Raw genomic sequence first — 12,366 nt, 5'->3', positions numbered from 1 at the left:
GAGCCTGGTAGGAGTCAGACATGACTGAGCGACTTCACTTTCATGCATTGGAGAAGGAAATGGCAACCCACTCCACTTGCCTGGAGAATCCCAGGGACGGGAGAGCCTGGTGGGCTGCCGTCTATGGGGTCACACAGAGTCAGACACGACTGAAGCGACTTAGCAGCAGCAACAGCAGCAGCAGCAGAGGCTTAACAGGCCAGAGCAGAGTTAGTTCCTGCCAAGTTAAGACTCTTAATACATCTCAGTGGATGGATGGATGGATAGAAGGATAGAAAGATGAGTGGATGGGTGGAGAGAAGGATGGATGGTGGCTGAATGTATGGTGGACAGATGGACAGATGGATGGACTGATAGAAAGATGAATGGAGGAATCAACAGATGGAGAGAAGGATGGTGGATGGATGGATGGAATAATAGAAAGACGGATGGGTGGATGGATGGGTAGACAAGTGAATGGTTGGATGCCTGTGATAGAATCACTCCAAAAGGCTCCTCCTATGGTCCCTTCTTCCCGGACTCTGGGAATCTTTAGACTGTGGTTATCTTTTCTCCAGACCAGACAGGGAGACAAGGGTGCCCCCAGGCTCTGAGTCCAGTGCCTGGTGAGGGGAGGCACTGTGGCCCTATTGGCTGTGTCCAGAGACAAGGCAGCCAGATGACTGGATGACAGCACAGGGGCCTGAGGTTCTGGTGAAGACGCCAGGATGAGGAGGTCAAGGTTCAACCAGAGTCACAGCTCCCCACCTGAGGCAGCCCCTCCCACATCCCCACACGCTCCGGGGGTTAAAGAGCAAGGTTCAGCTTCAGCTGCAACTGTTGATTGTGAACTGGCTTCCCCCTAAGTCTTTTTTCTTTCAACTTGGAGTTCAGGTTGAGTGAGGGGCACCCAGATTCCCTGGGGGTGGAGGGCAAGTGTTCACACACATGTGTTTACAAGAGAGAAGACGCCTGCTTCTCAGACAGCCTGGGGCCTCCTGTCCAGATCAGATGAGGAAACAAGTTCTGGGAGGTTCCTCAGCTCCCCAAAGCCCCTCCACTGACCAGTGGACACCCGAGGCTTGCCTGTGCAGTCAGGCCTGGAGTCTACAGCTCCAGAAAGCAATGTCCGTACCCCTCCCGGCTGACTGGGTCTTTTAGGAGCTGCCCATCCACACCAGGGGATCCCAGCACTGAGCATCCAGAGTGGACACCAGCCTCCTGGCCCCGTAGGGTACTGAGTGTCCACACCAAGGACCGACGTCAGCCAGTCCCCAGCAGGAGTCTGTCCCAGGCCCAATGGGAATTGAAATCGACTTCCAAGGTGACAGCGGCCTGAGGGCATCTCAGACCCCGTTCACCCAACCCGTCAACCCTGGAGTCACTGCCCCAGGCAGGACTCTCCCTCCTGTGCAATTCAGTTACACAAGAAGTTAATATGAACTGTCAGTCTATTTCTTTCTGGTGAAATAAAATCTGGCAAAGTCTTGGCATAAAATGGTGTACCACCAGTGGGCTGGTGACCTCTTGGGGCCCCACAAATGCCAGCCTGGCCTTCGAGGCCATGGGCACAAGGCCTGGACGGCACAGAACCCGGCCAGAGGAGCTGCAATGTTAGCTCAGGGCAAGCTCTGTGTTTCTGACTCCCCAGAGCCCCTGCACTGGGGATCCACAGACACACACCAACAGCTACACGTGATGCCACAGCTTCAGAACTGTGGGCCGGACCACGGAACCTGGGGTGGACAGGACCCTGGAGCTGCTGCGGCCAATGCCCCAACAGCCTGAAGGGGACACAGGTATAGAGAGTTTAGGGACATCCCAGCTTCCTACTGGTCCCCAAGCCAACATTTTTCCACAAGGGAGAGCTAATGTGAGGGGAGGGATGGTGACTCCTCACTGATTAAAAGACAGCCCTGATGCCTGGCTTTGTAGAGGACTTCAGACAAGTGCTAAGCAAAGAGGAGGAACTTGGAGATGCTGTGGGTGCCGATTTCTCAGGGAAACAGAGCAGTGAGTGAGGGTCCACAAACGCCCATAAGCAGCTGGTACTCAGGCCAAGACCCCTCTGGGTACCAAGGTGGGATGAGTCCATCTGGATGTCAGGCAAGGAGGGGCTGGGCGGGGCTGAGAGTGACTAGAGGTCTGTGCCAGCTCTGCCCTGGGCCAACCCCCAGACTCCCTTCGTTGCCCACCTGGTGTCCAGGTACATCCTGCTCTCAGGTGACTTCTGTCTGGATACACTGACACGTAGGGCAAAACGAGAGATACAGACTACGGGACTGATGGGAACTGGGGCCACCAGGATCCCCAGCCCAGCCTCAGAGAAGGCCCTCACCCTGTGGGCCACTCAGCTCATGGGGGTGAGGACCTGCTGGTGTCATCCTGGTGATCAGACTCAGCATGGATCCTTCCCTCCAGGACATCTAGTCCCAACGCTGTTGGCTTCTTACCTTTGTGGCTCCAAACCCAGAGGAATGGGGTAGAGTCCTTTCTCAGGGGATTCTCTCCTGTTACAAAACCTAGAATCACTCACAGATACACTGCCCCTCCCCCCACCCCATTTTCACTTCTACAGACCGAAATGAAACTCAGGATTCCTAAAAACCACTCAGTGCTCCAATTCCACTGGGAATAGAAGTCGGAGGATTGGGGGATGGCACCCCACTCCAGTACTCTTGCCTGCAAAATCCTATGGACGGAGGAGCCTGGTAGGCTGCAGTCCATGGGGTCGCGAAGAGTCGGACACGACTGAGCGACTTCACTTTCACTTTTCACTTTCATGCATTGGAGAAGGAAATGGCAACCCACTCCAGTGTTCTTGCCTGGAGAATCCCAGGGACGGGGGAGCCTGGTAGGCTACCGTCTATGGGGTCACACAGAGTCGGACACGACTGAAGTGACTTAGCATAGCATAGCATAGCATAGCTGGAGGAAGGGACCTAGGGAAGCCAGGTAGATGAGGTCAGGAAGCCAGGTCGTGCAGCTGCAGGCAGAGAGCTTTCCCGACCCTTGGCCACCCCTTCTCTGCAGCCTGCTCTGCTGCCCAGGGAAGATGCCCTCAAGATTCTTCTGGAGAATTCCATCTCATAAGAGATGTCTTTGACCCAGCATGACCATCCCACTGAAGCCTGGCCCTCTCAAGGTCATTCAAAGTCTTTGCACTCAGCAACCAAGACCACAGACGAACCTTCCTGCTCCAGTAGGATGCCTACAGCTGACCAGAACCTTCCAACTGATCCATGGTCATCATGACAACCCCCCACCTCTGCCCGTCACACACTCAACTGACAAGAATGATTTGCCAGGTGAGGAACCAGAGGGAGAACATTCCTTGAATTTGAATCAATAGAAGGTACCTCCTCAAACCATCCTAAAGGACCTGATGCTTAGAATGATGTCTTCAGCTATTGGGGAATTTTAAGCCCACAAGGCTGTTCATCAAATGGTTTAACTCTGAGCAAACTGAGGCTCAGAGGGTAGGGGAAAGGGCTGCCCAGTGCAGGTTGCAAGCAGGAGAGCAGCAGCCCACATGAGACTTGCAGACCATCATCCATGGGTGCCTGAGGGGGGGAGGGGAACCCTCCAGCAGGTGGGCAAGCGTGGGGCACACCTGTACTGCGTTCCCTGTGCTGGTGGAGGCCGTGGGTCTGGCCCGGCTGAGGCTCCCAAGCAGATCTGCAGGCAGAATAGATGGGCAGATGGCCACACGCCGGGCTGAGAGAGCATCATGGACGGCAAACCCTCCCTGGCCCTCCTTGCCCGACCGCTTCCTCCCCAAGCTCCAGGGACTCAGGGCATACTTCTGGGGTCGCAGAGATATGGGCCTCCTGCTAAACACGGTCCCCTTCCTATCCCACCACCGGGTGGGGACAACGGGATAGGGGGTGTCAGGGAGGCTGCTCGCCCATCAGCATCACTGACGGGGGGGTACCCTTCTGAATGGTGGCCTGCTGCAGAGCCTTGCAGGCCTGTTCCCGCCCCCCTTCTGACCACGCCTGGAGCTGCCCCCGCCATCACATCCCAGCAAACACTGGTTACTGAGCCCTATGCAGGGGACACTCTGGTCAGAAAGAGAACTCTCGGGCTGGCCCAGCCAGGACACATCGCAGCCCACATGAGACTTGCAGACCATCATCCATGGGTGCCTTGCAGGCCAGGACAGAGCCCGTACATGAGAGGGCAGGTGGGTGTCTCCTAGACTCCAAAATCCAGAATGCTACCTCAGGGGCAGGGTCACCTGCTGCAGGGAGCCCTGCCTCCCAGGAAGGGGAGGGGTGTTCAAGGATAGGGGGCCGGCTGCTCTGAGGGAAGGTGACTGACAGCTCCCAGGTGCCAGCCCAGCGGCACCCCAGGTGTGCTGCCTGGTGAGGGTCACCCCTAGAGTGAGACCCCGCAGGGCCTCTCTAGGACACTGCTCTGTCCTGGCCCCCAAGGGCACCGTGTCACCCCCAGCACGCCTCTATTTCCTGGGGGCTTCTGCCCGACCCCCGCCCTGACCCACCACTCTTGCAAGCACACACGCTGAGAGGGCTATGCCAGGGACTGCGGGCACCGGAGCAGGAGAGGGTATGGGGTGTGGCCCTGGAGAGGGGGCACCCTTAGAAGGCCGGAAGCAAATGCTGCCCATCTGGGGTCTCCGACAGCAGCTCAGAAGGTGAGCAGAAGAATAAGGTTCACAGAGCAGGATCTGGTCAACTGGAATCAGAGAATCTCGGGCCAGCTGGGGGCTATCGATGCAGCCTGGCCCAGGGACTCAGCGTCTGAATGGAAGAATCTTACGAAATGAAACAGGAATCAGACCCTGATGAATAAACAGTAGACACTCCACTGGGCCTGGCTGGAGCAGATCAGACCCCCTTCACTTGTGGAGCCTGGAGCCTCGGGCTTCTGCTCCTGGCCTGAGACCCAGGCTCAAGGATGGAAACCAAGGTGGTACGTGCTCAGACCCTCCAACCCCTCCTCCCCCACCTCCGAGAGCCAGTCGCCCTGCCCGGCACCTCATTAGGGAGCAATACCGCCATGTGGACCAGATGCAACTGAGCCTTCCCGAAGAGGTGAGACTAGGGTCTCGCCCTTTACCAGGACGTGCACGGGCCATGGAGACAAATGCCAGCACCTGGAGCCCACTGCTCAAAGAAGACAGGAAAACAGCACAAACCAGACAGCAAGTGATGCATGAGCAGTCCTCAGCCTATACGACCTCAGTTTACAGAGATCCTCGTCCAGGACAGCACCAGAGTGCAAAGGAGGGTCACAAAAGCATCTCCTTGGAGGCCCCGGTCTCCCTGTGTTTTTCCAAGTCTGCCTGAGAAGGGACAGCAGAGACATGCAAGGGGTCAGAGGGACCATGGGGACCACATGTTTCCTTTTGTTCTCTGTGCCCAAGATTATCCAGCATAAGAAAGCGTCCTCACATCACTGTTTAGACCTGAACATGTCACATGCACACACATACACATATACACAAGCACACATTTATACCGACACACACACTCACTCTCGTGTTGTCCTTGACTGCAGGCTTCACACCAGTTTTAAAGGGCGTGATCTTCATGACTTGCTTCCAGCAGGATCCAGCAGTATTTAAACATAACCTACGTACATCCTCCTTCCCAGGTGGCACTAGCAGTAAAGAACCTGCCTGCCAATGCAGAGACATAAGAGACATGGGTTCGATCCCTGGGTCGGGTAGATCCCCTGGAGAAGTACATGGCAACCCACTCTAGTAGTCTTGCCTGGATAATCCCATGGACAGAGGAGCCCGGTGGGCTATGCTCCATAGGGTCACAAAGAGTTGGACGTGCTTGAGTGACTTAGCACGCACACACAGCTTACTTATCCTACTTCTAATATGTATGATAACTTATAATACTTAATGTAATGAAAATGCCATGCAAGTTGTTGGTGGAGGCATACAAATTTAAGTTTTGCTCTTTGGAACTTTCTTGGATCTTTTTATCAAGTATTTTCAACCCTTAGTCGGTTGACTCTGTGGATGTAGGGGCCGAGTATACCGCGAGCTGACCATCTGATTCTCCCCAGTCTGCCTTTCTCAGAGCCCAGGGCACCAGCTGAGAGCTCTCACAGTACAAAGTCAGTGCTGCACCCCCTTGTTAGTGGAGCCCCAATTTCTGCCCAAGCAGGTGATGAGGATGTGGGGGATACCTCTGAGCGTACAGGAACCAAGACTTTGTTGCAACACAGAATTTGGACACCCCAGCGTGTGATGTGTTGGGGGGGTGTTCAGAATGTTTTTCCACCAACAAACCCTGTCCTGCAGAAACCTGCAGCCCAGTCCCACCCTGGTTCTTGGAGGGCTCAGGAGGCCTGGTCCCAGCGAGGAGGTCATGGGAGTCCCCCGGGGTGGTGTCACATTCTTCCTGACCTGGGGGTCCCAACCTTGGGGTGATGGGGTTGGCTGCGTGCTGGACGGTAGGGAGCCAGGGCTCGTTCAGATAAATTAGACCCTTAATTGGACCCTGGCTAGATAGAGCACACTTTCTTAACAAGGTGATTGGGAGTCCTGGGTGAGTCATAAGGATCCCGCCATGTAGCCGAGACCTGGTCTGGTCAGGTGAAGGCCCCAGGCACCTGCCTGCAGGTAAGATCTCTCTGTGGAGGGTGGAGGTGGGAGATGAGGAGGGACAGGATGTGCAGGAGGCAGGGGTGAAACCCCATCTGTCCCGGACCTGACCACCAGCAACACCTGGGGAGGGGGGTGGTAAGCCTGGTACTTTGCCCAGGAATTTCAACTGCTTGACTCTGCTGCCAAGAGGAAGGGAGCCGTGGATGTGGCTGGATTGTGGTGACCTCAGGGAAGGAGACTGGGGAGAAGGTCTCTGGATGGCAGGTCGGGCTGCACGGAGATCCCAGGGGTCAGCTCCACAGGCATCTCTGATGCAGAGGCCTCTGGGTACCCCCAGGACAAGGGGTGAAAGGATTCTTGGGGTTACCTGCCAGCTGTCCCTGCCCACAATGGAGGATTCATCTACCTTTACCTGGGTGGAGAGCAGAGGGGACTCTTGACAAGTCCAGTCTTGACCTCTTGGCCCAGGGCATTCTGGAACTCACAAAATTTGGGGACAAGCAAGTGCCCTTTGCTGGGAGCTGCACCGGGCAAGATCTCAAGTCTTGGCCTCGGGCAGGTTGCCAAGTGGCTCTGGGAAATGAGCCTCAGTCTCCCTGTTTGTGAGAGGAGGTCACCATAGCCACAAGGCAGGGCAGAACCAGACACCTCCTCTAGCCTCCCTACCTGAGGCTGCTGCCCCCCAGGCCCTCTGCCCACTCCCCCACAGGCTTCCCCTGGAGGCTGCAGTCTGTCCTGATGGGGTGGGAGTGGACAATATCTCGAGTGGACAAGAATCATGGGGTAACAGCACCACCACAACGGGAGAAGTCTGTTCTAGAGCTGTACCTGCTGGTGAGGACCCACCTTCTGGGACTGACCCCACAGATGGCCAGGCCCCACACTCCCTCCCGGGGGCTCTTCTGCCTGCATCCCGGAGCCCCAGCACCATCCTCTGTGGGCAGCGGTGGACAACCCTTGCTGCTGGTCACATGCAGGTAGTGGCCAGTGCTCGGGGAGGTGTCCCTCCCACAAGACGGGGGCCTGCAGCACCAAGGGAGGGGCCCTGGTGTGCCAGGAGGGGCCCGTGGTCTACAAACCCAGCAAGGGAGACCCGTCCCCCAAAACAGGCTGGCTGAGTGTCTGCTGTGAGGACCCTCGGCCAACACCCCAGGGACACAGACCAGTCTATCCCCTTTCTGCTCTCCAAGCTGCAGACACTGCCCACTGCCCTGATGCTCGCTTATCAAAAAAAAAAGAATCAAAAATAGTTTCAGACACTGTTGTCCTCTGCTTCTGTGAGAAGGAAAGGAGACAGAGACAGGTGGAGAGCTGGGCTTCCACAGCCTGTGGAGGAGGCAGCCCAGTGGTGCTGCCACCTGTCCTGACACCCAACGGCAGGCGGGGAGTTCCCAGCCCCAAGCCCAGACCACCTTCCGCCCGCCGGGGGAACCAGCGTTGAGACGTGCGCCTCGCCCTGACAGCTGGTGAAACCTGGGCACTTGGGCTGCAGGGGCCGACTTTACCCCGTCCTGGAAGGGCCTCGAACCAGCCATGTCACCCAGCGAGGTCTCGTTACACCAACACACGCTCTCTTTTTATTTTTATTTAAAATGACAGGCAGCCGAAAAGACAGAGTGCAGGCTTCCGTGTGTGAGCGCGTGTGCCCGTGTTCACCAGCCCCCGTGTGATCTAATGAGAAACACAGCCGGAGCCTGCATCCAGGCAAATGTTTAGGATTCCCTAACAGAAAAGCTGCTACTGATGGATCAGGGTGCCGTCAAGGAAGCCCGGGAGCTGGCGGGGGGGCGTGTGATGCGACCACACCAGGGCCGCACCCTGGGTTAAGCCTCGCTCGCGGAGACGCCCCGGGGCCCAGCAGCCGAAGCAATTTCCTCTGCTCTTAAACCTTAGCCACGGCTCAGCGGGCAGACAATTATGTGAACCTCCCGGTCCCCTTGCTGGTGCCACGCACAGCAGGGTAAATGCCCACTCTTGGGGGAGCGTGCAGCTCAGGGCCACCAGGTCCAGGAACCCCACAGCACACGAGCTGTCTGTCCCGATGCCCGGGCTTCCTGAGGGCCGCACAAGTTGTAGCCATGGCCTTCCACCATCTGCTGCAGCGGCTGAGAACACCCCCTGCTCCAGCGCATCCCCGAGACCCAGATGCAATTTTGAAAGTCAGATAAAGGACTTGGGAGGGCGTGGGCAGAGTTGTGGCCGGAGCCGAACGGGCCAGTCCCAACCCCAGTGCCCAGGCAGGGCTCCCACGCTCAGGCAGGCGGCGAGTCCCGAGCTTGTTCACAGATGTTTTCACTCGGTTTGTAAATGTGCTCCAGGTCTAAGACATCGCTGTTTGTTCTAGAAATCAAAAGGTCTTGCCTGGCTGTGAAAGACGCCTGACCGCCACCCGCCCGAGTCTCCCCCACCCCTTCCTGCAGGACCAGACCCGTGAATGCGCCGGGCAGGGGGAGGGGAGACCGGGACGCCAAGACTTTCGGTTTCTGCAGAGCTTGCCCTCTCAGTGTGCCCCCCTTCTGCAGGCTGATGGTCTGCGTCTGGCTCAAGCCATGAGGTCTGTCGCCACGGTGGACAGTGCACAGTGTGACCCCGAGTTTAAGGAAGTGGCTGCCCCAGGTGGGCCCAAGGGCCACCGGCTCCTGGGGGCCAGGAGAAAAGTCCCCTTCCACACGCCAGCCCCCTACCCCCATCACCGGATGCCCGGGGCCAGGCGGGTCTTTGCTCGGCCACTACATGACCGCTTGTTAAGGACTGTCGCCACCTGGAAGCTAAGAGGCTGGGAACAGACTTAAGTCCCAGGAAAGTTCTGCTGCGTCCCACCGTCCCTGTCTCTCTGCTTCTCTGTTTCTCTCTTTCCCTCAGGCTCAAAAATCAGGACTCTTAAAGCACAGCAAAATAAGGCTATTTATTTCCACAAAATTTATCATCCCCTTAAAGGGCCGCAGTGGCTGGGGTATTATTCACGCCGAGTGGGGAAATCCACCCTCCACTGCCTCACTGGCATCCTTGGCAGCCGGGAGTTGGGGGGAGCACAGGAGGGTCCGGGGAGAGGCCAGGCCCGGCTTTGATATCTCACTGATAACGTATTGTACAATTAGATCCATTTGACAATTTCCATTATGGCTGATAAAATATTTATTGAGCCTTGGAGATGATGTCTGGTGTCTGCACCATTTGTTCTGCTAATGGGGGGGCAGCGTGGAGGCTGCAGACTGAGCTGGGAGCCGCTCCTCGTCCCCTCCTCCCCATTAGGTTTGCAAATTGCCAGCACCAGTCGTAAATTACCGCCCAGCCCAGCGAGATTGATGCCGGCCTGACAGGGTAGGTAGGTGACTTGTGATGACATTGTTTCATGGAAGCATTAATCATGGCAGAAAGAGGAAATACCCTCAAATTGGCCCATAAGTCTAAATATTAAGGAATGAGAAGCAGGCAGTCGGAGGATGGTTTTAGCAAGAGCTGGAAATTGGGAAATGAAAAACATTTTCTATTATTTAACAAATCATCTTAATAATTCCCAGTGTTTTTGCTCAGAGTTCTGGGGAGCCCAGCCTGCAGGGACCAATCGTGCCGTGCTCTCTTGCCACCCCCGATGGTTAATAAAATGTGCCGGAGTCGGCCTCCGAGGCTGCCTTTGTCGCCAGATTTGTGTGTCCAGGAAAGGGGTGAAAACCCAGAGTACCAGCAGGCATGGAGCTGTGGGCCAGGGCTGCCTGCCTGACGGGTGCCTCCCAGCAGCGAGAGTTCTCTGTGGTGATAGATGTCGGACACAGCCTCGCTCAGGCCAAGCCCAGCACAGAGCCGCCCGTGAGCTCCGGAAACTGAGGCGGGACCGGATGGGCTGCGGGGCTCAGGATGCAGGGAGGGGGTGCCCGGCTGCGGTCCCCACCCACAGACCGGCGTGTGGGGGCAGCAGGCATGTCCCGTGTGCCGCTTTGGAGCCACCCGTGTCCACGCCGGCTCGTGTTTACAGCCCTGAGCTGGGCACTGCTTGTGAAATATCACTGCGAAAGATAAATGGCCCTTAATGAATTGCCCCTGAGTTAGAGAGCCGACGCGGTTTTAATGGCAAATGAAAAATAAACACACCAATAAGTGAGTGAAAATGGTGGTCCGAGCGGGAGCTCGGCAGGGCCGGGTTGGGGTCAGGGAGGTTGGGGTCTGAGCCCTCCCGAGGCCGCCGGGCTCATCCCGATTGGGGGCCGGGTGGGAGCCTCCGGTAGCCACGTTTCTACTCGGAAGGCCGCGGTGCAGAGTAATTAAATTAAATTGATGCTGTCCCTGCTTTGAGGCCACCCTTGATTTAAGGCCAGAAAAGGAAGCAATTAAATTTAATAAAAACCAGGTTCCTAAACAAAGATACAAGGCCGGAGCGCCATCCGGAGCCTTGCCCGCCCGAGGGGGACGCTCTGGGTGCTCCCGACACCACAGTCTCCCGCCAGCACGCTGCTCTGACGCCGGGCTCACCAACGGCTTTGTCACAAATCAGAACCAACAGTGCTTTGCACAGCAGACCCATTGGCGGGCCGACTGCAGGGATCCGACACCCAGGGGTGTCTGCCGGGCACCATCAGGTGGGCCGTAGGGGCTCAAGGTCAGGGTTCACGGCCCCCAGAGGCACCTGCGAGGGGACGGCTGGGAGGGGGAGTGTGAGGAGCTGCCCCCCGCCACGCCTCCGGCGGGCTTTCTGCTGAGCCCCTGAGCATCTGCGTCCACCTCCTGCCCGCTGTGAGCGGGGGGGGGGGGGGGGGGGGGGGGGCGGGGGGCCTCTCCTGTGAGGACAGCTCCTGCTCTCCACTCACATCAACGAGAGAAATCACAGCCCGGCAGAGAGAACGTGAACCACAGCAGAAATAGCTGACCCCGCCGACCTCGGCCAGCGGCCGTATCAACAGTGACCGTGAGCTAGTCGACCCCCACAAGCCCCCCAACACACAGTGCTGCAGGACTGCGCCCTGCAGGGGTGTCAGGCAGCCCCAGTCAGACCGTCACACCCCCCGACACACCCCCCCAGCTAACTGCTCTGTCCTCTCGCTCTCCCAGCTGGGTGACCAGAGTTTGCAAAGCTAGCCAGCGGCTATCAATCCGCTGCGTGCTTTGGGCAAAGGGGCCGGTGATTCATTACTGAAACACCAGTCCCCGCACCCCAGGGTCACCAAGGGCGGCCCAAGCCCTGTGCCTCCAGGGTCCTCACAGAAATGGATGGGCCCTGGGGGAGGGGAGACGGGGGCGGCAGGCAGGGCTCCAGCAAGAGGGCGGAGGCTTTGTGCTGAGTTTCCTGGGGGAGGTCAGGACTCAGTAGTGGTGCCGGGCAGGGCCAGAGCTGGGTCATCCCTCTTCCCCAGTCACTCGGCCAGCCCGCCCCTCTGAAACAAGAAGCACAGAGAAGACCAAACACGCTGTGTTTAGGGATAAGTCACAGAGACACGCTATGTCTCTGGGCACCGGCTCCGAAGTGGCCCTGGGGACAGAAGCACTATTATCTCATCCCAAAGGTCAAAGTTGAACGCCCACAGCACCGGGAAAACTGGCCGAGGGAGAGGTAAGGAGGCAGTGCAGGGGATGACCCTCATCCCTCGTCCTCCTCAAAAGGACCACAAACAGCAACAAAAGGAGAAAAATGCCAAGTCCACCCGGTGACCCCAATCCTGGGTGTCGGCTCATCCCCAAGGTTTTCCAACTGAGTAACCTCACGGCCATGCCCCCGCCCCGTCCCACATGTGGCTGGAAGGCCTGGACCCTGGCACCTGCTGGTTGGGGCAGGAAGACCTTCTAGAACTTTCCAGAACTTTCTGGGC

The 12,366-nt window shown here is 57.4% G+C and overlaps 1 protein-coding gene across 4 annotated transcripts in view; it reads right to left on the bottom strand.

The window, feature by feature from the left end:
• PRDM16 (PR/SET domain 16) overlaps positions 1–12,366 on the bottom strand; it is a 338,507-nt gene that overhangs the window by 261,648 nt on the left and 64,493 nt on the right. The window lies entirely within an intron of this gene.

This window comes from Bubalus bubalis, chromosome 5 (genome assembly GCF_019923935.1).
Source record: "Bubalus bubalis isolate 160015118507 breed Murrah chromosome 5, NDDB_SH_1, whole genome shotgun sequence".
Classification (NCBI taxonomy): Eukaryota; Metazoa; Chordata; class Mammalia; order Artiodactyla; family Bovidae; genus Bubalus; species Bubalus bubalis.
This window is presented reverse-complemented; position numbering and strand designations above follow the sequence as displayed.